Consider the following 25,948-nt stretch of genomic DNA (forward strand, 5'->3'; position numbering starts at 1 on the left):
TACATCAGATTCACAAAGCTGTTTTCTGGATGTTAAGAGCCAATGACTGAAAGACTCAGCTGGGAAAATAGATGATATATAAACTGAAAGATTAAGGTTTCTCTTTAATGGAAGGCCATGATCCATCATTTACCACGAAACCCAAACAAGAAATAAGTACACCTGTTGACATTCAACAAACATTCAATATGCCCAAGAGCACACAGTTGTTTATAATCTAGTAGCTTTTTATCAAACTGAAAACACATTTTACAATATAGCATCAGTTATCTAAAGCTTCCTGGTGCTTGAAAGAGTAATGAGAAAATATCAGTAGGTAGGTGGTGGTTATTGTTGGAATATACTTAGAGTTTTTGCTATGATTAGTTATTTACTGTATTCTTAGCTTATTTTTCAATTCCTACTGGTAAATTATTGCCAAAACATCTGTTTTCTTGGAGCATTTTGGGGTATCTTAGGCTAAGCTATAGTTTTTAAATTTCTTAAAATTCCAAGAGTAATTTTTCAAGATTGCTTTTTAAGAGGAAACTTACACTACTCCTGACCAATAGGAAATATTGGAACCATTCTTATTTGGCTTTATATGTATAAATGCTACCCTCAGTTTTGCTGTTTAAACCATCAGTCTCATTCATATAAGTGAAAGTGATGGTGAACACACATTTTCCCTTCCTTTCTCTGAATTTATTTCTGCATTACCTTCTCTTAATTTATGTTAGACAAGTAAATCTTATTTCCTTTTAGCTAGGAAAGACGAGATTTGTTAGTAATCAGTCAACTTTTTCTAGGTGAAATTCAAATGGTACTATCCCTTTGACTCTTCTTTTGAATAACAGGGTTTTTGTGTAATTGATTCTGGATTCTAAAATATATTTATCACCTCATATTCAATACTTGGTTAGGAGGATGCTCCTAGTATAATATTCTACATTTTTTCTTGGATGCTAACAATAAAAATGCAAGGTGAACTTCTCCATTCCATGAGTTCAATCAAGTACTTAGTGACAGCTATTATTGGGATACCTGATATAGGTATAATAACAACAACAAAAACAACAAATAAATAAAGAAGAGACAGGCCCTTTCTCAAGAAGATAACATTCTACACACAATGATAACTGTTGTTGGTTGGACTATCCAGGAAACAGATTTACACTAAGATCTACTTGCAGGAAGTTTATTAATGAGAAAGAGGATGAAAAGGAGGATTGTTATGCAATCACAACAAAACATCACCAAAACTAGTGGCGAAGTCTGAAATTGGGATGGCCTTCAGAGCCGTCCCAATTTTGAGTTGAGCATTAGTATCCCTTCATTAGTCAGTCATTTTATACGAGCTGCCTCTGGGAAGGAGGCAAGATTATTATATATTATTTCTGCTTGTTACTTGAGCCCAAATTCTGACTAGATGATAAGGAAAGTATCAGGTGAAAAAAATACCAGGATATGCAGTGGGTTACATCACAAAAGGGGAAACCCAAGATTAGGAAACCTGACTCTTAGAATGGGCAAAAACTTGCCTACCTTTGCCTTGGAAGGAGATATTATTTTTATTATATTGGAATGGGCATCCAAGACATCTCTACCTTCCTAGGCTATTTGCTGTACGTCTTTGCAAAGATAGCCCAGGACAAGGACATTTGGTGCCTCTGCTCTCAAGGTGTGCAGAAATACAAGAAATCCATGGAGGACTTTCTCCCAACAAATACTGTTGAATTGCATGTCCTTCTGTGAATATGGACTGTTGCATTTCATTGGTGTTAAAGTCGGCTCATCATGATGAAAACAAATTTCTATTAAAGTAAGTAATGACTTACAGGAATTTATAGTTAGCTTGCCATGATTCCTCAGGACTAACTGAGATGATATCTTTAACCCTATGTTTATATAGACAATAAATAATTATTTTAAAAATGACTTCACACTTTAAAGTTAACTGTGTCTAGGTAAACCATTTACCCCGTCCACACCATTTTTTTTCTTCAACCTATTTTCCTTTTGGGACTAAGCAAACTGCTGCTATTTAAATTGCCAAGTTTTTGTTGGTACTCTGGAAATGTAAACAAGAAAGGTTCAGACCTTGGGGTGCCTGGGTGGCTCAGTCCCTTAAGCTTCTGACTCTTGTTATGGGCTCAGGTCATGATCTCACATTTCATGAGTTTGAACCCACATTGGGCTTTGTGCTGACAGCACAGAACCTCCTTGGGACTCTATCTTCCCCTCCCATGCTCTTTCTTCTCTCTAAAATAAACAGAAAAGGTTCAGATCTTTCGTATAATCTCAGTATAAATATAAATGTACAGATGTGTAAATTACTACTCCATGAACATGAAGTCCTATGACCTGGATGTACACTTAACTACATTATTTACTATGCCTTGGATATACTGCACACTTATATCATGATAAAATGAGAGTTTTAGTTTTTATGATGCCTAAGACCTTTCCCAAAGTTAATATACTATCATTTTGTGAAGACTGGCATAGTATTAAAGTGAGACACATCCTTGATTGTATTTCCCAATTTTCCTTCTCCTAATAATTTCTTTATTGAAAATGGAAGGGACAAAAGCCACTGGATTAGCACTGCCAGTTCAATGCATCTACACTCTAGGTGTCCCGTCTCTCACCAAACTTCAACACATGTCCCAGTTTCTGAGACGCTCTGTTATTTACTTTCTGATGAGGTTCTAAAAATCCTGCTGTTATACAACATTGTCTTTTTCCATCTTAAAATATAAAAAAGATTCATTTCTCTGAGTTTTCAATTTTTAGTAACTGTTTTGTTTGTTTTCAAACAGAAGCAGTTCACTTAAATTTGTTCATTGAAAAGCTCCTCTGGTTTTCCTTCCCATAACCCCCCATTTAAATATATATATATATATATATATATATATATATATATATATATATATATATATATATATATATAAATTGATTCTAATTTTGCTGCTTTGACATTGTAGGCAGTGCTGTAATGAATAACCAAATTCAAAAACAGAGGCTACAGTTTAGAAGGTTCTAACTACGAAAGACAGACACCTACATAAAATCTGTGCTGGTCTCCTTTACATACAAAATGGTTTTCAGTTGAACTTCTCATAAGGAGGGTAAGAAGAAATAAGAGACAAGGGAAAAGATAATGGAATTATTTCACTTTCTTTCTGTTCTTCTACAACTTCAACTAAGAAAAACATGAAAACTGAAGGTCTACAAAAATGACCTTTAGTTTTTCTTTTATGTTCTTAGGTTTTTGGGAGGACATTGTTTTATCTTACTTCAGGAAAACAGGTGGCTCATTTCTACTTAAATCCTGGCCTTATCACGTGAGGCATCTGTTTTTTACAGAAAGAGATTTTAACCTCATATTGCTAATCACTCTGTGGGATCCATACATTATCATAAGTAGATATTTAAAAAAATTCTAGGGGCACCTGGGTGGCTCAGTTCGTTGAGTGTCTGACTTCAGCTCAGGTCATGATCTCCTGATTTGTGAATTTCAGCCCTATATGGGGCTTGCTGCTCTCAGCAAGGAGCCTTCTCTGGATCCTTTGTTCCTTTCTCTCTCTGCCCCTCCCCCACTTGTTTGTCTCTCTCGAAAATAAATTAAACATTAAAAATTTTCTTAAAAAAAGAAAAAAAATAAATCTAAGAAAAGATAAAAATATCGGGGCGCCTGGGTGGCGCAGTCGGTTAAGCGTCCGACTTCAGCCAGGTCACAATCTCGCGGTCCGTGAGTTCCAGCCCAGCGTGGGGCTCTGGGCTGATGGCTCGGAGCCTGGAGCCTGTTTTGGATTCTGTGTCTCCCTCTCTCTCTGCCCCTCCCCCGTTCATGCTCTGTCTCTCTCTGTCCCAAAAATAAATAAACGTTGAAAAAAAATTTAAAAAAAAAGATAAAAAATTAACTCTGAAAGTTATACACATTAAATTGGATAAAGGTCTAATGGAACACTAAAACAACACAACAAATTTAAAAATTGTTTTGCAGAACTGTAATTGCTCACAAATCTCTAAGATGGTGGTATTTTTTTTTCAAAATATGTTTATTTATTTATTTTTGAGAGAGCCCAAACAGGCTCTGTGCTGGCAGCACAGAGCCCAATATGGGGCTCAATCTCACAAACCACGAGACCATAATCTGAACCAAAATTAAGAGTTGGTCACTTAACTGACAGCCACCCAGGCAACCCAAGTCGGTAATATTTTCAAAATTCTTTCAAATGGCTCAGGTTTAATTTCTTGTCTGTGTGGATACTACCTGATGATTAATTCACTAAAATATTTGTATTAATATATGGTAACAATTTCCCAACTGCATTATAATTTTATCCAAAAAAAAATCTTACATATCACACTCTAATTTTCTTAGAATTACATAGCTTGTGTAAGATGGTACAAGGTGAGGTCCTAATGGTTATACTTAATATGTCATTAGTTATAATGTTTGATCTTGAAATTCTACTTTATTCCAAATAAAATATTTTCTATTTATAGAGTTGAAAAGAATCTCATATACATCCTAATTATTATATATTTCCTAGGTTAAGGCATATTTTATAATATTCATTTTTCCAAATTTAATTTATGAGCTGTGGGTGAAAGGAGATTACAAGCTTTCCTAATGAGAAAAGAAAGAGACTGTAGTATAAAATAATTTTTATATATTTCATTTAATTAGCATATTATCCATTCACTAAAATGTTGAAGATAATGAATTTTCTTTCAAAAACTGAATAAAAAGCCACATTTTTTGAAACAAAAAAATATGGACAATGGGCTACAGAATCCCTGTAAAAAAGTAAAGTTTATTGATGTACCATTTTTCACCCTTGTTCCTAGAATTTATTTTTGTTACAAATTAGTAGGTTAATTGCATTTAACTGATCAATAGAGGTTGAAATGAGACTACTAATACAGGGTTTCTAAATATCAGAATGTATTAATTTTATTCTCTAAAAGACATTTTCATAAACAATGAATTCTGTCGTTAATAGAGTATAAAAACAAATGCAAATCTAGTTTAAAAAATGTTTTTATTTAGCCACTTCATATACTATGACCATTAAAGCTAAACAAAATTTATCTATTCACAAACACTGTAGAAATGGCATTATTTTCAATGTTTTGTGTTTGTTATATGTAGATACAGCCCACTCATTTCCTTATTCTTTATTTTATTTATTTCTTTTTGGGGAATTAACTATATTTTGTCTTAGTAATTTTCAAATACACATGGACTCAAAACTCAACCCAAAATATGGTTGACAAAATTTTTATTTAAATTCGAGTTAGTTAACATACAGTATAATATTAGCTTCAGGTGTACGATACACTGATTTAACATTTCCATACAACACCAGTGCTCATCATGGCAAGTGCACTCCTTAATCCCTGTCAACTATTTAACCTCTCCCCCACCCATCTCCTCTCTGTTAACCATAGGTTTGTTATCTATAGTTAAGAGTCTGTTTCATGGTTTGCCTCTCTCTGTTTACCTTTGCTCATTTGTTTTTTCTTAAATTCCAAATATGACTAAAGTCAGATGGTATTTATCTTTCTCTGACTGACTTACTTCACTTAGTATAATCTCTAGCTCTATCTATGTTGTTACAAATGGCAAGATTTCATTCTTTTTATGGCTGAGTAATATTCCATTGTATACATATACACCACGTCTTCTTTATCCATTCATTAGATGAACACGGGCTATTTCCATAATTTGGTTATTATAGATAAGGCTGCTATAAACATAGGGGTGCACGTATCCCTTTGAATTAGTATTTTTGTATTCTCTGGGTAAATACCTAGTAGGGCAATTGCTGGATTGTAGGGTAGTTCTATTTTTAGCTTTTTGAGGAAACTCTATGTTGTTTGCCACAGTGACTGCACAGGTTTGTATTCCAACCAACAGTGCAAGAGAGTTCCCCTTTGCCACATCCTCACCAACACCTGTTGTTTCTTGTGTTGTTGATTTTAGCCATTCTGACACGTGTGAAGTGACATCTTATTATAATTTTATTTTGTATTTCCCTGATGATCACTGATGTTGAGCATCTTTTCATGTGTCTGCTCACCATCTGTATGTCTTCTTTGGAAAAAAAAATGTCTTCTGCCCATTTTTTGTCTTTTATCCATTTTTTAACTGGATTGTTCTTTTTTGGGGTGTTGACTTTTATAAGTTCTCTATATACGTTGGATACTAACCCTTTATATCATTTGCAAACATCTCCCATTCCATAGGCTGTCTTCTAGGTATTTTCACTGTGCAGATTTTTTTTTTATCAAGTCCCCGTAGTTTATTTTTGCTTTTGTTTCCCTTCCCTCAAAAAACAATCTAGAAAGAAGTTGCTATGGCTGATATCAAAGAGGTTACTGCCTGTGTTCTCCTCTAAGATTTTATGGTTTCAGATCTCACATTTAGGTCTTTCATCCGTTTTGATTGTGTGTGTGTGTGTGTGTGTGTGTGTGTGTGTGTGTGTGTACGGTGTAAGAAAGAAGTCCAGTTTCCTTATTTTGCATGTTGCTGTCCACTTTCTCTAACACTATTTGTTGAAGAGACTGTGTTTTTCCCATTGGATGTTCTTTCTTGCCTTGTCAAAGATTAACTGACTACATAGTGGTAGGTTCACTTCTGGATTTTCTTTTCTGTTTCTTTTCTGTTCTGTATTTTGTGCCAGCACCATACTGTCTTGATCACTACAGCTTTATGATATATCTTGAAATCTGGAATTGTGATGCCTCCAGCTTTGCTTTGCTTTTTCAACGTTGCTTTTGCTATTTGGGGTCTTTTGTGGTTCCATACAAACTTTAGGATTGTTTGTTCTAGCTCAATGACAAATGCAGGTGGTATTTTGAAATGGACTGTATTAAATGTGTAGATTGCTTTGGGCAGCATAGACAATTTAATAATATTTACTTTTTTGATCCATGAACATGGAATGTTATTCCATTTCTGTCTGTCATCTTCAATTTCTTTAATTAGCATTTAATAGTTTTCATAGTAAAGGTTAGTTCTTTGGTTAGGTTTATTCCTAGGTGTCTTATTATTTTTGGTGCAACTGTAAACAGGATTGATATTTTAATTTTTATTTCTGCTGCTTCATTATTGGTGTGTAGAAATGCAACAGATTTCTGTTTGTTGATTTTGTGTCCTACAACAGTACTGAATTTATCAATTATGGCAGGTTTTTTTTATGGAATCTTTCAGGTTTTCTATATAGAGTACCATGTCATCTGCAAATAGTGAAAATTTTACTTCTTCCTTGCTGATTTGGATTCTATCTATCATCTATCTATCTATCTATCTATCTATCTATCTATCATTCATTTTTTTCTGTCTGATTGCTGCAGCTAGGACATCCAGTACTATGTTAAATAATGGTGGTAAGAGTAGACACAACCCTGTCTTGTTCCTCACCATAAAGAAAAAGATCTCAGGCTTTCCCTATTGAGCATATTAGCTGTGGGTTTTCACATGTGGTCTTTATTATGTTGAGGTATGTTTCCTCTAAACCCACCTTGTTGAGGATTTTTATCATGAATGGATGTTCTTATTGTCAAATACTTTCCTGCATCTATTGAAATGATCATATGGTTCTTATCCTTATATTTTTTTTAAGTAGGCTTCACACCCAGTGTCGAGCACAACTCACAACCCTGAGATCAAGACCTGAGCTGAGTTCAAGAGTGAGACACTTAACCAACTGAGACACCCAGGCACCCCATCCTTGCTTTTATTAATCTGGTATGTCATGCTAATTCAATTGCGAATGTTGAACTACCCTTGCAAACTAGGAATAAATCCCACTTGATCGTGGTGAATTTTTGTAAAGTACTGTTGGATTTAGTTTGCTAGTAAAACTTAAAATTTTTTGCATCTATGATCATCAGGGATATTGGCCTGTAGTTCTCTTTTTTAGTAGAATTTTTGTCTAGTTTTGGTAGTAGGATGACACTGGCTTCATAGAATGAATTTGGAAGTTTTACTTCCTTTTCTATTTTTTTGAATAGTTTTAAAAGAATAGTTATTAAATTTCCTTTAAATATTTGGTAGAATTTTGCTGTGAAGACATTTGGCTCTGGACTTTTGGTTGTTGGGAGTTTTTGATTACTGATTTAATTTCTTTGCTGGTGATTGGTCTGTTCTAGTTTTCTATTTCTTCTGTCACTGTTTTGGTAGTTTATATGTTTCTAGGAATTTGTCCATGTCTTTTTTGTTGTTGTTGTTTGTTTAAAATTATTGCCCAGGATATTTTTTCCTTGTGTCTTGGTTGATTTTTTCTTCTTTTTTAATAACTATAAATTCAAGCTTATTGAAGCTTGCCTTTGTCTTGAAAAAAAAATAAAACAACTAAGCTGTCACATCAACCTGGTTTCATTTGAAGAGAGAGATGATAGTTATCTTGCAAGAGTAAAATTTATACCACAAATGATGCAGGTCTAAGTCTAGTGGCACTAAAATCAGATAAGAGCATTGTTGACAAAATTATAATCTGCCAGTGACATTTGTGGAAAGAAGCCCTTTTCTTTTTAAAAATGTTTTTATAACAGTAAATTCTGTTAGGAATTTTTAAATAACAGTAAATTCTGTTAGGAAATTCTAAAATGTCTTACAGGCCAAAAGGGAATGAGGTGAGTAAAATGCTTCTACAGAGTTTGATTAAAATACTGGATTTGAGAGTTGCTGGAACTTGGATATGCAAAAATAGGGTGGTAGGTTGGGTCATGCTTACAATGGTAACAAGTTCAAATAAACTACTGTGACAATACACCACTTCACAGGTCACACGCTTTTCCAGGGGTTTCTCTTTCCTTCAGTAGGTGCTGGCAGAAGGTGTGCTCAGTCGCTTTCCGATATAGATGTGTAGTCCCAAAGCCAAAACATGAGAGAGGAAGAAAGATGGAATGAACACTTTCAAGAAATTCTGTGGAGAAAATACCCCCTTTCTTCATGGCCCCACTTTTCCTCATGCTTAAAGCAATGGAACATTTGGGGTGTCTGAAGTGGAACTCCTTAGGTGGAATGTTTTCAGGTCTACTGAACCAGCTGGACACCCAGTCTACACTTTTCTTCAAAGGATCAACTTCTTTCTCTTCTTCTGCAACCTCTTCTTCTGAGAGTTATGGGCCCTACTGGCGTATATCTGCACACTAAACATAATCTGCCCATCCTCTTGTGGGGAAGGGCTATCACAGTGAGAACTGGCTCTTGAACTACTCTGTCCTGATTCATGTTGTGCATGCAAAAGAGCCTTTTCCATGTCTCCACTGCAGACAGAAGATGAGGAAGGTACATGTTCTAGCCCCCTATTTTTCTCATTGCCATTATCATTGCCATTGCTGCTGTTCATAGGGAGTTCTACCCAGGAACTTTTGAGGCCAGCTGTCAGGGGCAAAGGCTGTTCACCTTCCTCGCAGTTGTTGTTGTGAGGGAGTGGTGGCCTCTCTACTAAATGAGATGACATTGTCAGGTGGCTGAAAGACCTGTGGTGGCAGCAAGACCATCTCTGGTTCTTGGGCCAGTCCATTTCTTTTTTTTTAAATTATGTTTTTAAATTTTATTTATATTCAAGTTACTTAGCATACAGTGTAGTCTTGGCTTCAGGAGTAGGACCCAATGATTCATGTCTTACACATGACACCCAGTGTTCATCCCCAAAAGTGTCCTCCTTAATTGCCATCACCCATTTTACCTATCCTCCCACCCATACCCTCCCCTGCAGCAACCCTCAATTTGCTCTCTGTCTTACAGGTTACCCAATTTTTTGGTATATGGTTATTCATAATATTCTCTTATAACTATTTCTATTTCTGTGGTGTTTGTTGTTATTTCTCCTTTCTCATTTATAATTTTATTTACTTGGGTACTTTCTTTTTTCTTTTTGATTAGCCTGGCTAGAGGTTTATCAATTTTATGTTTTGGGTTTTTTTTTTTTCCAAAGAACCAGCTCCTGGTTTCATTGATCTGTTGCACTGTTTTTTAGTCTCTATATCATTTATTTCTGCTCTAATATTTATTGTTTCCTTCCTTCTTCTGGCTTTAGGCTTCATTTTTTAATTTTTTTCTAGCTCTTTTAGGTGTAAAGTTAGGTTATTTGAGATTTTTCTTGTTTCATGAGGTAGGCCTATATTGCTGTATACTTCCATCTTGTAACTGCTTTTGCTGCATCCCAAATGTTTTGTACCATTGTTTTTCATTTTCATTTGTTTCTGTGTATTTTTTAAATTTTTCTTTGATTTGGTTGACCCATTCATTGTCTAGTAGTATGTTGTTTAACCACCATGTATTTATATTCTTTCCAAATTTTTTCTTGTGATTGACTTCTAGTTTCATAGCCTTGTGGTCAGAAACGATGCATGGTATGACTTCAATCTTTTTATATTTGTTGATTTGTGACTTTATATGTGATCTATTCTGGAGAATGTCTCATGAACACTTGAAAAGACTGTGTACTCTACTATTTTAGGATAGAATGTTCTGAATATATCTGTTAAGTCCATCTGGTCCACTGTGTCATTCAAAGACATTGTTTCCTTGTTTATTTTCTGTTTAGATGACTTGTCCATTGATGTAAATGGGATATTAAAGTCCCCTAATATTATTGTGTTATTATCAATTATTTTGTATTTTTTATTAATTGTTTTATATATTTGATTGCTTCCATGTTGGATGCATAAATATTTATAATTATATCTTCTTGTTGGATTGTCCCACTTATGAGCACATAATGCCATTCTTTGTCTCTTTTTACAGTATTTGTTTTATTTTATTTTATTTTTTTAAATTTTTTTTCCAACGTTTTTATTTATTTTTGGGACAGAGAGAGACAGAGCATGAACGGGGGAGGGGCAGAGAGAGAGGGAGACACAGAATCGGAAACAGGCTCCAGGCTCCCAGCCATCAGCCCAGAGCCTGACGCGGGGCTCGAACTCACGGACCGCGAGATCGTGACCTGGCTGAAGTCAGACGCTTAACCGACTGCGCCACCCAGGCGCCCCTACAGTATTTGTTTTAAAGTCTCATTTGTTTGATGTAAGTATTGCTATTCCATGCCACTGATTTCTGGCTTGCCAAGTTTCTGTTGAAAAACCTCGAGCTGGCCTTATGGATTTTCCCTTGTAAATTAAGGACTACTTTTGTCTTTTTGCTTTTAAGATTTTTTTTCTTTATCATTATATTTTGTAAATTTAATTACATTATGTCTGGTGTTACCCTGCTTGTTATGGGAGTTCTCTGTGCCTCCTAGATTTGGGTGTCTGTTTCCTCCCCAAATTCGGGATGTTTTGTGCTATTATTTCTTGAAATAAAGTTCCTGACATTTTTCTCTCTTCTGCAGGGACTCCTATGAGTGTTACCACATTTGACAGTCACTGAGTTCCGTAAGTCTATCATTATATCCCATAATTCTTCTTTCTTTTGTTCAGCTTCATTATTTTCCATTATTTTGTTTTCTATGCCAATAATTCATTCCTCTGCTTCTTCCAGTCTGTTATTCATTGCATTAAGCCTGTTTCCAATCCTGTTTTACTGCATTCTTCATCTCTGATTGATTCTTTTGTAACCCTTTTATCTCTGTAGTAAGGGTCTCACTGATGTCTCCTGTTCTTTTCTCAAGACCAGTGAGTAGTATCCTTTTGATTGTTTACATTCTCCACCGGCCATGTTACTTATATCTATTTTGCTTAGATCTTTGACCATACTTAACTAGTTCTTCCATTTGGGATAAATTCCTGTATCTTGGCATTTTGTCTAAGTCTCTGACTTTTGTGTGCTAGAAAAGCCTGTTATGTCTTCTGCTCCTGAAAGTAATGTTCTTATAAAGAAGAGGCCATGTAGAGCCCCGGGTCTGGCACTTCATGGGAGTGTCTCCGGTGTGTACTGCATACACTCTGCCGTTGCGTTACGGTTGTTAATCCTTCAGGAAAGCCATCCACGGAAGGTTTCCTTGCCTACTGTGGGCAGTGTTTGGTCCCTGTCCTGAACATGGTGGGTTTTAACTAGGTATGCGGTGGTCAGCTTGTTAAATGGGAGCTGACGTCAACTCCACCAGAACTGAGGCCCTGCAGACTTCTCTGATCAGGAGATGTGGTGTGGGCATGAGCTTTGCTGGTCTTCTAGGGGAGTGGCCTGCTGCATTGGAACTGAGACAAACTTGACTGAGAAGGGCAATCCTGCCAGAGCACAGTGGGGTGGGGCTTGGTTTAAAGAAGTTAGGCAGTGTCCAGTGTCAGTGGTATGCTGTTCCCTGCAGGTGCCTCTGTGTTTATGCTAAGGGGTGGAGAATAGAAAAGGCACTTGCCAGCTCCTTTGTCCTGGAGAGGCATCTCTGTGAATGCTGCCTCTCAGGGAAGCCCTCAAAGAAGAGTGAGTGTGTGCCCTCGGCTTTCTTCAGATCACTGTTTCCACACTGTCAGCCTTGGAGTTGTTTGCCTGCCTTTTCTCCAGGAACAGAGCAGTGCTCTCCAGGCTTTACCCCAGCCAAGCCCACGGACTTTTAAAACTCTAGGCATTAAGCCTCACAGGTTGCAACAACTCATAAAATTCAGCCCCTCTTATCTTCCAAGCCAAGGGCTTTCAGGAAAGGTTCTCTTTGTGCATTCTCCTACATGTTCCTCTCTTTTGCTTTTCTCTGCAACTGCGGCGTTCTCTCCTCTGAAGTACCCTGGAATCTCTTCTCCCCTAAACCATGTCTCTGCACTTCCTATATTCTTAGATGTGGCCCCTTCTCTCCATTTAGTTGCAGAGTTTGTTCTGTCCGTCTTCAGGTTGATTTCTGGGATCCTTAGGATGATGTGATCATTATCTAGCTGTATTCATAGGACCCTAGATGAGCCTAGGGTCCTCCTATTCTGCCACCATCATGAACCCCCCCACACACACTATTTCCTTATTTTTTTAAATGTATTTCTTGATACACATGAAGAAATACAAGACAATATCTCTTATGTATAAAAATTAACTTTCAATGTATGTTCTAAAAGGATACCAATCTAAAAGAGTTAGCTTGGTTTTCAGAAGATATTTTCCATGTATTTAAGACAAACTCTCCTCTATACTTGTTTAAGTATATTTGTACATTTTCTGTGGGGTCTCTGATACTTGCATGCATCATATTACTTACAGGTGTTTTTTGGATAATAGAACATTCAACTTTTTATACTTCATTTCAATAAACACCGGTTTGATAAGCATAAACAGTCCAGTGCAACTAAGTTCATCCAGCTAAAAACATATCATATGTAAAGATTCCCATTGGAAAATGTCATTGGTTTTTGCCAATTATGTTAGTATGCTTACAAGGATATCTGACTAAGATACTACTTTCTTTCCCAAAGGCATTTCACCCTCTCTAAAGGAGAGAACTGACTGTGGGCCTGCTATATAACAGTTGACTTTCCATGAGTCAGAAAGTCCACTTCAAGCTCAGCTGATGAAAGAAAAGACAAGGCAGACAGAGATTAAGATAAATTTGCATAATCTCACTTATGTGTGGAATCTAAAATAGTAAAACTCAGGGCGTGTGGGTGGCTGTCAGTTAAGCATCCAACTCTTGATTTTGGTTAAGGTCATGATCTCACATTCATGAGACAAAAGCCCATGCTGGGCTCTGTGCTGACAGTATGGAGCCTGCTTGGGATTCTCTCTCTCTCTCACTCTCTTTCTGACCCTACCCTGCTCACACTCCCTCTCTCAAATAATAAATAAAAAATATTTTTAAAATAGTAACTCATCGAAACAGAGAGTATAATGGTAGTTTCCAGGGATTGGGGGGAGGGGTTAACAGGATGATGTAGGTTAAGGATTACAAAGATTCGGTTATGTAAAATGAATACTTTCTGAAGATCAAATGTACAATGATGTGACAATAGTTAGCAATGTTGTATTGTACACTTGAAATTTTCTAAGAGATTAGATCTTGAGTGTTCTCACCACAAAAAAGGAAAGAAAGAAACAGATAACTATGTAAGAAGATAGTTGATATGTTAATTAGCTTGCACGTGATATTTTGAAATGTATGTGTATATGAAATTATCAAGTTGTATGTTTTAAATACATCCAATTTTGAGCTGTTAACTACAACTCAATAAAACTGGGGAAAACACAAATTTATAAGTAATAATTCCTAATTAATTTTAAAAGAAATGCAGAGATATTTTGATAATCAGATGAGCTTTCTGGTGAGACTTTAGGAAATTAGAAAAACACATATTCATCCAAATTTGTAACCAAGTTGACAGTTTCTTTTCATATTTCTGCTTCTTCCTTTTTCACAGTTGTCACCAGCAAGGTTGGAATCAATAAATTTAGTTACTAAAATGCAGAGCATAGTCTTCATCATGGACCAGGATGAATCACATTTCCTTAGGTTTTAAACTTTTCCAGATTGGAGTACATAAATTTGATATAAACATTGCAACTGTTTTGACCAAAAATTTTGTGGGAGAACCCACATTGTAAAAACAATAGTGTATTTCACTATTCACTCATTTATTAATTCACCTAATGTTCATTGACTTCCTATATGTCTGTGACTACACTAAATCTTGGGATTACAGACATTATAGGGCAGACTTTATCAAGCTGGTAAGGCTTTTATCTACTTTGAGAAGTCTTTCCTGAGGAAACTGTTTTTGGCAATAACCTAAAATACGAGCCAGTGTTGGGTATATACCGAAATAAGAGAAAGAACACTCCAGGCAGTGGACCATCATGTGCAAAGAACCTTGGGCCAAGAGGCAGGAAGATGCCTATTGTATTTAAAGACCTAACAAAAGCCAGGATGATTAAAGCAGAGTGAGTCCTTTAGAGGTTAGAGTTCGTGAAGCTTGGGAGTCAGTAAATTCTACATCTTAGAAGAACTTCAATCCATAGACATGGATTTTTTCCTAATGTCAATGTAAAAGTATCAGAAGGTTTTAAGTGTGACATCTAAATAGAAATAACTGCTGGATTTCACGTGAGTGGATTGTAGGCTCTGTCAGGAAGCATTACTCAATGGCCCACGCAAAAGATTTAACTGTTTTGCAATGAGAGATGGGGAAAAAATTCAAGATTTTTCTGGAAAATGTATCCGAAATAGAATTTGATGACAGACTGATTATGGATGTGAGAGAAGATGTCAGAGATGAAGTACAAGATATGTTTTAGTTTCAACTAACGGAAAATAAATCTAGCTGACTTATGCAAAAAATGAAGTATAAAATTATGATGAGAAGCTAACAGAGCCAGTGAGAACTATAGTTCAGGAATTCCACAGCTAGAAACAACATCCCAAGCCAGAACTGTGCTTGGGTAGCCACAGCAACACAACCACAGCAGCTTCTGGAACTGTCTGTTGCTCCAACATCTATCACTGCCACCTATTGCTGCTTATGCTTCTTTACCTACTTCTTTATTAAACATTTAGTATGGTTGAAGCCTGAGTTAAGTGCTCACAATTTAGTTGCAAAGGATGCTAACAAAGTGAGTATGTGATTTTATTAAATTCAGTGAAAGATGGAACTTAACCTTCCACCAAAGAGAAACATTTGCCAAACACTGGAAGGAGGTAAAATGCTGGACAACACCCACTGCTGCCAAAAAATCAAAACAAAAACTGTCTTCCACGGTTGCTGTGGTCAGCATCAACACAGAGATGATGTGTAGTGTGTGAGACAGCGGTGTAATCAACTATTATGATAAAATTTCTGAAAACCGGAGACAAAGGGAAAATTTTTAAGAAGACAAAAAAGACAAAAAGTATTACCTTCACTGGTATAGCAAGAAGACTGAGAGTTGATGTCTCATAAAAATGATGGACAGCAGAAATCAATGAAATAGCATTTAAAACTGAAAGAAAACAACTGCCAACTAAGCTTCAATATCCACTTAAAGAATTTTCAAAAATATTAAAAGATATTATGAGGATGTTATAAATACTAATAAATTTGACAAAAATTGGGACGAAATAGAAAAATTAGTAAAACAAACAAAACAAAACAAAAAAAACCCCATCAAGCTGAGGGTAGAAGAATTATAAACCTGAAACTTTTACTTCCAATAAAACAGTTGATCTATTATTATATATCTTTACACACACACACACACACACACACACACACACACACACACACTATCCCTTCAATCCCATTTGATTTTGATTTTGTGGTTAATTCCTCCAAATATTTAAGGAAAAAAATAATCTTAAATAAAATTTTTCAGAGAATAAGATAAAAGGTAACATGCAATAGCATATTTTAAGAACTCAAATCCTAACAAAGACATTAAAAGAGAAAAGTACATACCAATCTCTATCATGAACACAGAGGCATAAATCATAAAATGATAGCAAAGAGAATCTAACTGTATACAAATCAAGGAATACTTAATGGCTAATGGGACATATTATAGGAATGCAAGGTTGATTTAACATTTAAAAATAAATCAATATATCTTACTACATTAACATATAAAAAGGAGAAAAAATATGTCATATTGTTAGCTGTGGAAAAATAATTTGATAAAATAGAATATATATTAAGATGGAAAGAACTACCAATATACCACAAATAGGAATAAAAATTAGGAATAAGGAGTAATTTCCTCAATGTGCTAGAGACTATGGAAGACTAAAAGTAAAAATGCCTTTAAAAAATCCTTCTGAGACTGGCAATGAGATTAGATACCCACTATCACTACTGCTAGTCAACTTTATACTGAAAGTTCACACCAGCACAGTAAAGCAAAGGAAGAAAAGACTGAAGGACTGAAAAGCAGGAAATGAAACTATCATAATTGTGGACAATGCGATTGTTTATGAAAAATCCAAAATATTAGAGATGCTGTATTAGAATTAATGAGTGAATTCACCAAGGTCAATGAATATAAGGTCAATGTACAGATAGTAATTAAAGCAGAAAACAGGTAGAACATAAAATTAAAATATATAACACACACACACACACACACACACACCATTTTCAGTAATATATAATCCTACATGTAATTTGGTGGAATCTGTCAAGCTTAAAATCATACAAAACAAGTCTATGCTCTTAGAAGGGGAAGGGTCACCTTTTGCAGGGGAGGCTGTGCCCAGGAGGGAGAGTGAACAACAAAGTACCATTGGGTTTTAGAGATGTGTTTTGTGACCTAGATGTTCTTCAGATGGTGAAAATTCATTATTTGTACAGTTAAACTATGGGCATATTTCTGCACTTCTTCATATTTCAGTGAAAACTTTCAAAAATGATGAGAATTCTGTACAGACTTTTTAAATTTTAAATAATTATTTATATTCAAAAGAATGCATATGTAACACATAATGAATAAAAATGAAACAATCAATTCATATCTAACCCCAGTTTAAGGAATCAAACATTGCCTATAATTCTGAAGACCCTGTTTGTCCTTCCACCATTGCATCCCCATTCCTTTCTATCTCCCAGGACACAATTAACGTGGGTTATATGTTATTTATTCATTGGCTTTTAAACATTCTTCCACATAAATAAACAAACAAACATCCTTCCACATACACATACAAACTTACACATGATCTATGTCTGCCTGTCTGTCTCTCTGGTATTGCTTAATTTTACATAAATTAAATTTGTAGTATTTGCTCAATAAGACCTCTGTGAACTAAAGTCCATTTGTTTTTGTTGCTACAAAATAGTTTGTTGTGTGAATATATACCACAAATCATTACTCACTTCCTTAACAAGTAGGCATCAGGACCAGTACTCTTTATATATTAGAAAAATGTTTCTGTGAAATTTCTTCTTCACTTTTCCTATTATACAGTGCAAAAGTTGCTCTAGGAATATATATCTCAACCCACAGATAACAACTTTTTAGTGGCATAGAATTACTTCAGTGAGTCATGAATAGAATTTTTAAAATACAGTTGAGTGGAAAATGTCAGAACACCATTCACAGAGTCCACATATTTTTCCATTAACTTTATGTTCTTATTTTTTTAATGTGTATGCTATTGTTCACATTATATTTATGAGGGGATTTTCTGGTTCATAAAATTTGCACATCACCAACTTTACTAGTTTTGTGGGGATACTGTTATATCATTTACATATACACCAGAAACCCCTGGTATTGTACGATATATTTTTCCAATTTAATGATTGCTAAAATGTATTTCTGTTTTCTCCTCCATTTGTGTTTTTTTTAATTTATTTTTTTAATGTTTATTTTTACGAGAGAGAGAGGGGTGGTTAAAGAGAGAGGGAGACAGAGGAGTTGGAATGGGCTTTGTGCTGACAGCAGAGATCCGATTCGGTTCTCAAACTCATGAACCAAACCATGAGATCATGACCTGAGCTAAAGTTGAACACTTAACCAACTGAGCCATCCAGGTGCCCTTTCACCATTTGTTAGTGGTGATGAGTATCTTCTCATGATTATTGTCCATTTCTGTTTCCTTTTCTTAGAAATAACTCCTTGTACTTTTCATTCTATTGTTTTGTGTTGTCTATTTCTCAGTGATCTGTAGAACTTTTTAAGTTTAGTCTTGATATTAATTCTTTATCAGTTGTGTTGAAAATCCATCCTCAGAATTGTTGGCTTGTATTTTCTCCTCATATGTTATACTTTTTGATGTAACGATTCTAATATATGACTGTCCATTTTATATCTAATAAATTCTTTCCAAAACCAAAGTAAATTTCTTCTAGAGATTCAAAATTTCATATTTAGGCCTGTAATTTCCTTGAAATGATTTTATTTTATTATTTTTTTTTAAATTTTTTTTTCAACGTTTATTTATTTTTGGGACAGAGAGAGACAGAGCATGAACGGGGGAGGGGCAGAGAGAGAGGGAGACACAGAATCGGAAACAGGCTCCAGGCTCTGAGCCATCAGCCCAGAGCCTGACGCGGGGCTCGAACTCATGGACCGCGAGATCGTGACCTGGTTGAAGTCGGACGCTTAACCGACTGCACCACCCAGGCGCCCCTGAAATGATTTTAATATACACTGTGAGGTGAAGATAAATTTCCTTGTGGATAACCAAAAGCCCAGAATGGTTTATTGAATGGTTGGTTCATCCTTTTTCTCACCTATTTGCAGTGCCAACTTTGATAAGTGAATTTTCTTTTTTTTTTTTTTATTTTTTAAATCGACTTTATTGTAAAATAATGCATGCTCACTAAAGAATTACATTTGGAAAATATAATGAAATTTAAAGACTAAGATAAAGATTACCTATTATCTCATTACCCAGATGGAATCACTGATGGTATTTTGGTGTATATATTTCCAGATTTATTTTATGTGTATGATACATTGGTATTTAGCATAAATAGAATAGCCTGCTTTCTTCCCTTAACGTTACAGTTTGTACTTTTCCCATGCTGCTAAAATTGTTCCAAAACACAATTTTAATGATTGCTTAATATTTCATTTTCAGTCATACAATTTATTTAGGCATTACCCTAGTACTTGACATTAGGTTGCTTTCGATTTTTTTCTTCTTATAAGTAATAGTGCAATAAATATTCTTGTACATAAATACTGATACCCTTCCCTGGTCGTTTCTTTGGGATATTTTCCTTGCAGTAGAATGTCTAGGTCAAGGCAAAAACCTCAAATTTTTCTTCCTATTAATTTTTAAATTACATTCCATCAAGGTTGTATTCTCTTTTATTTATATATAAATCAGAGCATCTCATTACATTCTTTTCAACACTTAGAACAAAATTATTATTTTTTATCTTTGTGACTCTGATAAGCTAATAGTGGTATTTTCTTTTTTTTTTCCTTTTTATTTAATTTTTTATATGAAATTTATTGACAAATTGGTTTCCATACAACACCCAGTGCTCATCCCAAAAGGTGCCCTCCTCAATACCCATCACCCACCCTCTCCTCCCTCCCAGCCCCCATCAACCCTCAATTTGTTCTCAGTTTTTAACAGTCTCTTATGCTTTGGCTCTCTCCCACTCTAACCTCTTTTTTTTTTTCCTTCCCCTCCCCCATGAGTTCCTGTTAAGTGTCTCAGGATCCACATAAGAGTGAGACCATATGGTATCTGTCTTTCTCTGTATGGCTTATTTCACTTAGCATCACACTCTCCAGTTCCAACCATGTTGCTACAAAAGGCCATATTTCATTTTTTCTCATTGCCACGTAGTACTCCATTGTGTATATAAACCACAATTTCTTTATCCATTCATCAGTTGATGGACATTTAGGCTCTTTCCATAATTTGGCTATTGTTGAGAGTGCTGCTATGAACATTGGGGTACAAGTGGCCCTATGCATCAGTACTCCTGTATCACAATCCCAGACTTTAGCCTCTACTACAAAGCTGTCATCATCAAGACAGCATGGTATTGGCACAAAAACAGACACATAGACCAATGGAATAGAATAGAAACCCCAGAACTAGACCCACAAACGTATGGCCAACTCATCTTTGACAAAGCAGGAAAGAACATCCAATGGAAAAAAGACAGTCTCTTTAACAAATGGTGCTGGGAGAACTGGACAGCAACATGCAGAAGGTTGAAACTAGACCACTTTCTCACACCATTCACAAAAATAAACTCAAAATGGATAAAGGACCTGAATGTCAGACAGGAAACCATCAAAACCTTAGAGGAGAAAGCAGGAAAAGACCTCTCTGACCTCAGCCGTAGCAATCTCTTACTCGACACATCCCCAAAGGCAAGGGAATTAAAAGCAAAAGTGAATTACTGGGACCTTATGAAGATAAAAAGCTTCTGCACAGCAAAGGAAACAACCAACAAAACTAAAAGGCAACCAACGGAATGGGAAAAGATATTCGCAAATGACATATCGGACAAAGGGCTAGTATCCAAAATCTATAAAGAGCTCACCAAACTCCACACCCAAAAAACAAATAACCCAGTGAAGAAATGGGCAGAAAACATGAGTAGACACTTCTCTAAAGAAGACATCCAGATGGCCAACAGGCACATGAAAAGATGTTCAGCGCCGCTCCTTATCAGGGAAATACAAATCAAAAGCACACTCAGGTATCACCTCACGCCAGTCAGAGTGGCCCAAATGAACAAATCAGGAGACTATAGATGCTGAAGAGGATGTGGAGAAATGGGAACCCTCTTGCACTGTTGGTGGGAATGCAAATTGGTGCAGCCGCTCTGATAAGTGAATTTTCAACACAACAGAGGGTATGTTTCCTAGCTGATTATTCGTTCTTTTGATCTGTTTTTCTACTCCTCAGCCAATATCATGTGAACTGAAAGATTATGGTTTCACAGTAAGTCTTAAAATCTGTGAGGCAAACCATTCCACTCCTACTATTTTTCCTTTTTCTGTATCTTGGCTTTTCTTGACCCTTTATTCCTATACACACACACACGCACAGACACACACACACACAAATACACAATCCATTGGAATTTTGATTAGGATTATATACAATATATAGATCAATTTAGTGGAGCTGAACATGCTGAGTCTTCCTACCCACGAATAAATGTTGTAGCTCTTTTTTTCCTCATTATCTTTCAGTAAAGTATTATAGTTTTCAACAAAAATGGTCTTGTACCTCTTTGAATAATTTGGTTCCTAGTTATCTTATGTTTTATTTTCATTATATACAGTAAATTTCTAAAAAGTTAACTTTTTGTTTAGTGCTGTTATTTAAATATAGTTACCTTGCTGAATAGTCTTACTAATTCTAGTAATTCATATAGAGAATTTGTTTTTTCCCTACAATTATATCTTTAATGAACAGTGACAGTTTTCCTTTCTATTCAAGATATATATATATATATATTTTTTTTAAAGTTAATTAGAAGGCTATAATGCAAAAGTACAAAATTTTGAAAAAAGTGGCTATATCATGCATCAAGGTTATAAAAGGGACAATGTTTTTTTTATGTTTAGAGATTAAGATACTCATTGCAGATTTAATAATTATGCTCTATCAGATTAAGAAAGTTATCTTATGTTTTTATTTTTTTGAAAAAGCTATTATTATAATTGGTTTTGAAATTTACTAAGTGATTTTTTTGTAGTTGTTCACTGATATGATCATGTGGCTTCACTGCTTCAATATAAATGTATTGTTCTATTTTTTAATTTTTTAAAGTTTTTTTTTGTTTACTTTTGAGAGAGAGAGTCAGCAAGCACAAGCATGAGTGGTGGAGGGGCAGAGAGAGGGAGAGAGAGACAATCCCAAGCAGGCACCACAATGTCAGCACCAGCCTGACATGGGGCTCGAACTCATGAACCATGAGATCATGACCTGAGCTGAAATCAAGAGTTGGATGCTTAGCCAACTGAGCCACCCAGCTGCCCCGAATTGTTTCAAATTTAAACAAATTTAGCATTACTGGAAAACTGAACTTGATTGTGAAGTCCTACATTTTTTACACATTGCTGAATTCAGAAACATTTTTAAATATAATTTTATTTTTACATTTGATTTCACAACTGACACTGGTTAATAATTTTCTTTTCACGTATTGCACCTGTCTCACATTAGTGGGAGGATATACTACTAAAATTATAAAATAATTTGGAGAATGTTTCTCTTTTCTCCCATTCGCTAGAAGAATTTGACTAAGAAGGGAGCATCTGTTGCTTGAATGTTTGGAATAGTTTGTAAAACAGTTATTTGTGGAAAATTTTGGATGTATGATTCCATTTATCTTATGGCTATGAGGCAATTCCTATTTTCAATCTCTTTTTAGAAATTTTAGGCAGTGATACATTAAAAAAATAATCTGTTGTAAGATTTGACAACACTGACTCCATCTTTGACCCTCCATCTTGTTCATGTCCCTGAAATGACCTCCTTTGGGGCTACTAGAACCAGGACCCTTGGAGGTTAATGTATGTCTGGACGGAATGCAGGAAGGCATATTCTGATCTTCCCTAAAGTTGTTTAGATAACTGGTAGAGGTAACGTGGTTTCTTCCCCTACTGCCCCCTCAGGTCCCTCTTCACAAAATCTGTTAAATGTTAAACCCTTTGACCTCGCAATGACCTCTGTACCTTCCCTTACTGTATAAAAATCTATGGATTAAGTTCCAGACTTCAGGGAGAATAGCTGTGTAGTATTTGGATCATTTGTCCACCAACCTAAAATTTACTTCTGAGTCTGGAGGATACTTTACTAACCCTCTGCTACCTTCTGACACCTGTACCTGTTAAATTTGTCAATACATGTGTGTTCAAATATCATTTTACTATCATTGATATTTCTGCACCATTGCACCAACTTGATCAAGCCTTGTCCCCATTGCAACACTTTTACTTGATAAATTTTACAAAATTAAAAAAAAACCTATTTGCTTTAGTTCAAAGAATAGGCTTTACGTAAAGTCTGTTACGATTTGTTTTCTGTTTCATTAATTGCTACTCTTATATTTATTAACTGTTTCTCCAAATTCTTCCACTTTATTTTTTATTTTATTTTTTTTCTAGTTTGAGTACATAGCTATTTAAGCACACTGCTCACTAATGTCTTAATTACTTATGTAAGCATTTAAAAATTATAAACTAGCCTCAATTATTGCTTTCATTTTATCCAAGTTTTGGTGTGAATTTTAAAAATACATTATTATTATTATTTTGATGTTTAGTACAATTTCTTCCTTGACCCTGTAATAATCCAAAAGTGTCAACAGTTTCAAGAAAAATTTTCCCACAGACCTCTAATTCTACTTTCATTATTGAATGTATTCTAAAAGATGCTACCCACTTGAAAGTTTGAATTTAGCATTCATTGCTTAATATAAGGTAATGTTTAAAAAATGTCCATATTATTGGACTGCGTGTTGTATATGGGTGATGAATCACTGAATTCTAATCTTGAAAACAATAATCCACTGTATGCAACTGTATGTTAAGTAACTAAAATTTAAATAAAAAGTTGAAAAGAAAAAAAAGGTTCATATTATTGCATATTATGAGTTTGTGTGTGTAAAATGCTCTACTTATGTTTACTATATATCAAAATGATTATTTTTTCAGTATTTTATATCTTTACTAGTCTTTACATTTTATGATCTCTCAGTTGCTGAGTTATTTGTTAAAATCTCCCATTTTATGGTTGGATTTATCAACATAGTTATATCTCCTAATAATTGTCAATACTGATAACATAATTGGAATTATTTTATTATATTGTATATTGCATGGCATATGACAGCACATATATCTGTAGCTAACTTACAGCTATATCATTAAGGAGTAAGCTTTAGTATTTATAGTAAATCTTTTTATCCTTATGTCTATTTGTCAAAAATTAATATTTACAGCACTTTTTTTCAATTGTTATTTGTTTAGTTATAAATAGCATATACCTATTATGTTTTTAAATCTAATATGACAATCTGTCTCTTAGAGTATTTTTAAAAGAAGTTATTTTTATTTTTTATAATTCTTTTATGAAATTTATTGTCAAATTGGTTTCCATACAACACCCAGTGCTCATCCCAAAAGGTGCCCTCCTCAATACCCATCACCCACCCTCCGTTCCCTTCCACCCCTCGTCAACCCTCAGTTTGTTCTCAGTTTTTAAGAGTCTCTTATGTTTTGCTCCCTCCCTTTCTAACCTTTTTTTTTCTTCCCCTCCCCATGGTCTTCTGTTAAGTTTCTCAGGATCCATATAGGAGTGAAAACATATGGTATCTGTCTTTCTCTGTATGACTTATTTCACTTAGCATAACGCTCTCCAGTTCCATCCACATTGCTACAAAAGGCCAGATTTCATTCGTTCTCATTGCCAATCAGTATTCCATTGTGTATATAAACCACAATTTCTTTATCCATCCATCAGTTGATGGACATTTAGGCTCTTTCCATAATTTGGCTATTGTTGAAAGTGCTGCTATAAACATTGGGGTACAAGTGCCCCTATGCATCAGCACTCCTGTATCCCTTGGGTCAATTCCTAGCAGTGCTATTGCTGGGTCATAGGGTAGATCTATTTTTAATTTTTTGAGGAATCTCCACACTGTTTTCCAGAGCGGCTGCACCAGTTTGCATTCCCACCAACAGTGCAAGAGGGTTCCTGTTTCTCCACATTCTCACCAGTATCTATAGTCTCCTGATTTGTTCATTTTACCCATTCTGACTGATGTGAGGTGGTATCTGAGTGTGGTTTTGATTTGTATTTCCCTGATGAGGAGCAAGTGCCTGTTGGCCATCTGAATGTCTTCTTTAGAGAAGTGTCTATTTATGTCTTCTGCCCATTTCTTCACTGGATTATTCCAGGTACAGTTAAGAAGTAGACTGATGGTTTGTATATGTTGCTATAACTTTGTTTTATGCTTTCCATTTCTCCTGACTTTCCTAGGTTACTCCCATTTTCTTCTTTCTTGATGTCTTTTGGATTTTTCTTCATTTTTTCCATTTTATTCCTTCTATTCATTTGAAAATATATATACTCTTTCCATCACTTAATGTGTCTTAGAAATATTAATATACACAATCATCTCAGCAAGTCTAAAATAACTAGTATATTATGTTCTCCTTACAATGACTCGATTTTGATCACCCACCATTTTGTTTAGTATTTCAGAAATTATGATCAATAATTTATAGTTACTTCCTTCTTAACACATGTTCATCAGTTTCTTTGCCCACTATTCTTCTTTATGAATCAGACTTCCTCTTCCTATTTCGATAAGTATTTTCTTCATAAATTTTAACAGTGAAGTTCTCCCATTTCTCTGATATTTTGGGGTTTTTTTGGAAATTACTTTATCTTGAATTTATCCTTCAAAGAATTTTGGATGAATATACAATTCTAAGTTATTAACAAATTTATGATGAGGGTGGTATTCCAAAAAATTCTGGCTCCTCATTTTTAATAATGTGAAATCAGCAATCAGTGTGATTGCTGTTTATTTGCAAATAGTATTTTCTTTCTCACTGTTCTTAAGATCTTTACTATTCTTCTCTGCAACTCTGATGGTAACAGTGGATTTCATTATTTTTATGGAACTT

General features: G+C 35.0%; 1 protein-coding gene and 1 pseudogene across 1 annotated transcript in view; both read right to left on the reverse strand.

Moving 5' to 3' along the window:
• The window catches only part of GALNTL6 (polypeptide N-acetylgalactosaminyltransferase like 6), a 1,205,642-nt gene that overhangs the window by 1,016,040 nt on the left and 163,654 nt on the right, over window positions 1-25,948 (reverse strand). The gene's annotated exons all lie outside the window — the stretch shown is intronic.
• LOC101089350 lies at window positions 7,941-9,889 on the reverse strand (annotated as a pseudogene).

Source organism: Felis catus, chromosome B1 (assembly GCF_018350175.1).
Source record: "Felis catus isolate Fca126 chromosome B1, F.catus_Fca126_mat1.0, whole genome shotgun sequence".
Taxonomy (NCBI): domain Eukaryota; kingdom Metazoa; phylum Chordata; class Mammalia; order Carnivora; family Felidae; genus Felis; species Felis catus.